Here is a 3,729-nt window from a genome sequence, read left to right on the forward strand (position 1 = left end):
TAAATCATGTATAAGTGCAGAGGTACCTGGGAGTGCATGCATTAAAACCATTGAAAGTGGCACGGCAGGTTGAGAGAGATGGTAATGAATAACACAACATCCTCTTGTGCTTTATAAAATGTGGAATTGAGTACAGAATAAACAACGTCATTTCCAGCACAGAGGTTAGGCCCTTAGCTGCTGTTCCGTCTCTGATCCTGAGTGCCATATTTTAGGAAGGATGTGAACACATTGAGTATAAAGACATTCATGAAAAGTTTGAGGAATTTGGAACTCCACTGACGTAGATCGATTTGAAAGGTCGCAGAAAATATGATTTGGAGGAGATTGTTTAGAGGTACACAAAATTATGAGGTCACTGAAAAAAGTACAAAGAAACAAACTGTTGCCATGGTGGAATGATCGTGAAGAAGTGGGTACTGATTTAAGGCAGTTGGCGACAGAAACTATGGTGACCTGAGGAAAAACGTTCACGAAGTTGAAGTCCGATCAGGAATGACGTATGCTCAAGTCCAGTGATTGCTGATGGGATCGAATATTCAAGACGGAATTGTATAATTACCTGAACGTGTCCCAAAGTGCAAGGTGCCCAGTACTCAACATCCAACAGAGCTTTCCATACCGCAGCCCCAGCGGCCCATATTTCCCGCCTACACACACTCTGCACTATCCAGCCACTTCATCCTACTCGGACAAAGCTCGCATTGCAACGACCGATACTATCTCTCCTGAACGTTTGTGGACCCTGAATTCCCTCTGTCTCCTTCACAACCCTGAAAACGTTCACCTGATTTCAGCCCCTCAAGAAAGAAAGTTTCACCACAGCGGGCAATTTCGTAACCAACAACCAATAAAATCCACCCATCATCAATGCTCCAGCACAAATTGATAATCGTTCAAAAATACTTAAATAGTTAATTAGTTAAAAATAAAGCTTAATATCTTTTTTTAAAAAGACGTTAACTCATCGAGCATGGTGAAGGTAAAGGGAGCTTTTGAAGCTGGTGATATGAAGAAGTTTGGAGACCACGACAGTCTTTTTACTTGCTAATATTACTCGTAGGTACATGGGAGGATGGCTTTCCGCTCGCTCTGGGGCAACATGCTTCTGTTGAAAAGGATGAAGAAACGATAATGCACTTCCTTTAACACACCTGTGGCTACTCCGTGGTCTAATCGCTGATAGGAGTACCGGCCCCACTGGTCCCTTTAGATAAATGCTTGCTTTGACATTCTTACTCTGCCGAAACTGTCAGCATCGGTTTTCATATTTAATGAAGGAAGATATTTTTAAGTGCACTACTCTGTTTGTGGTGAATGCATTTGGGATGGTTTGAATTCCTTTATGTGTAAAAGCAACTCTGTTAGCCACATTGCTGCAAGGATGTAAATGCACTGGAGGGGATGTAGAGGTGATTCAACAGGATGTTGCCTGGAATGTGACATTTATGTTATTAAAAGTAATTGGACAGGCTTTACTTGTTTTCGCTGTAGCAGGGAAGCCTGAGGGACGACTTGATCGAGAAAATGAGGGGAGTGGCCAGGAACAGCTGTTCCTTTTATTTTAACATGGGACACATTTTCAGGAGTAGGTGGGAAAGTTTTGGGGGGATTTGAGGAATAAACATTTATACTCAGAGAGTGTTGAAGGTCTGCAATGCATTGCCTGTAAGGAAAGAAAAAGGCGGGCTGCTTAACATTCTTTGAAAGGCACCTGCATGTGTACTTCGTACGAAATGACACTCCAGTGTATGTGCGAAGTGCGGCAGAATGCTATGATGTAAGCAGCTCTGGTATTTTTAATGTATCGGTGTACATTCGACGGGACAAAGTGTTTATTTCGCACTGTATTACCTAGTGCTTCTGAAGTTGACTAAGCTTTCTCACATTGACACACTCTTTTTTGCAGCCAACGCAGCATTGTTGTTCCCTGTGCTCTCTCTCATGGCAATTGGTGGAATCTTCCTCTTCATTACAAACATCCAGGTATGGCACGGTCTGTAAGTGAAATTGACCGAGGGAGCGCTGTACTCTCCGACGGCGCCTCCGTAGTAATTGCTAAGAAATAAAAACAATTTAAAAGGCAACGACCCACTCTGTCAGGAAATAGCAAGCAATATAATACTAAACAGTAAAGAATTCGACAAGAGTCTCCATGAAACCTGATCTATCTGAGACGAGCACACTCAGTGCCAGGATTGAATGTGCACACACATTGGAAGGGTACTAGACAGCAAATACACAGTGTCCAGCTTTCGCCTGAAACTTTAAACAGTGTCTTCATTTCCCACTGAGCGGTACATGAAAGTTAATCGCTGCTATTTTGTAAAAAGTGCTCTGCAGGGCAAAGATGTTCAGTTTACCCTTCAATCAGCATCAGACAATAGTTAATTTGATGCTTGATCAAGTCATTTGTCGGGGTTTTCTGAGCAATAATTAACTACACTATGTTCAACATGCCTGTAGTGAGTATATTTCAAATTCTCCTCCTCTGCACGTGAACCTGAAACGATTAATAAAGCTCTGGCTGGAAATGTCATTGTAATATGGGGCATAATCTGTGTGATACACACGGTTTATCTAAATTGTGTAGAAAATCGCGCGTAAGTGCAAAATGATATAATCGAAGCCCAGGAGATGCTCAGACTATCCTGTCATGAAATCCTGTGTTTGCACAGCACAGCTGGTGTATTCACCCTGAAATGGAGCCAATCCTCCTACTGCTCCGTTTCCACTTGGCGTTCAGTGGGGCAACGTGTGTGAGCTGAGGCGAAAGGTAGACCGGCGACATTCGAGTGTGCGGATCTGTGGCTTTGCCGCTCATTGTTTGAAGCTCATTATCAAAAAGATCAGGTCCGTTTATCAGACGACAGGCTGGTCTTTGAGCCTTGGTCATTCCTCCTCATTATGTGCAGGCCACTGGCGCACAAGCTGTGATCAGGCAATATCTGCACTTGGGGCGATTGGATCATAGAGTGGAAAATCGAATTCAATCGCGTTCAATGCATATTGGGCGGTGCATCACAGTAAGGAGTGTTGCTCGTTCTGGTGAGTGTGCTTTACACTCAATTGGCTCTGTTTTATTCCTTAGCTCTAGAGTCGCCAGGTATCCTTATGATACCGCCACGAGGTTCAAGTTCAGATCAATGACTCAATACACCAGTTAATAAGGTTCAATGAAACACATTTATTATTTACACTGTAAATCGATACTCGTGAAACTAATACTAGCGGGCTAAACTATTCCTACCACTATGAGCCAATACATATCTTCGATAAGGGAACCCACTGGATCAGGGAACAATGGCCTCTTGTTCTGTCCTGAGACTGCAGGCCTCCCAGTTTTTACGGGCTAAGGGGTCAGGAGTGTCTATTCTCGTAGCGTGCGTTGGTTGGACACTTACTTGTCGGTGTAGCTTTGGCCAGGACTCCCCTTCTCACGGTCAAGTTCTTAGTGAGCTGCTGCAAAGGTGTTCTGCTGGGAGGGCCGGCAAAGAGAAGGAGCTAAACTTGTGACGTGTCTTTTATAGGTCCCAGGGGCTTCGTGCCCTTTTGGGCAGACCCGAGCTTGCTTTCAATCGATTGGGTCCCATACCAATCGATTGGTATGAATCACCCCAATACTGACGCTGTCCCTCGATCGCGGGGCGGTTATTCCTGGCTTGTTTGTCTCCTTTGTTACAAACACCCATTGGCGCCGGGAAGTCTGTCCTTCTATAGAATGTCCCA

The sequence above is a fragment of the Scyliorhinus canicula genome, unplaced genomic scaffold, assembly GCF_902713615.1.
Source record: "Scyliorhinus canicula unplaced genomic scaffold, sScyCan1.1, whole genome shotgun sequence".
NCBI classification, from domain to species: domain Eukaryota; kingdom Metazoa; phylum Chordata; class Chondrichthyes; order Carcharhiniformes; family Scyliorhinidae; genus Scyliorhinus; species Scyliorhinus canicula.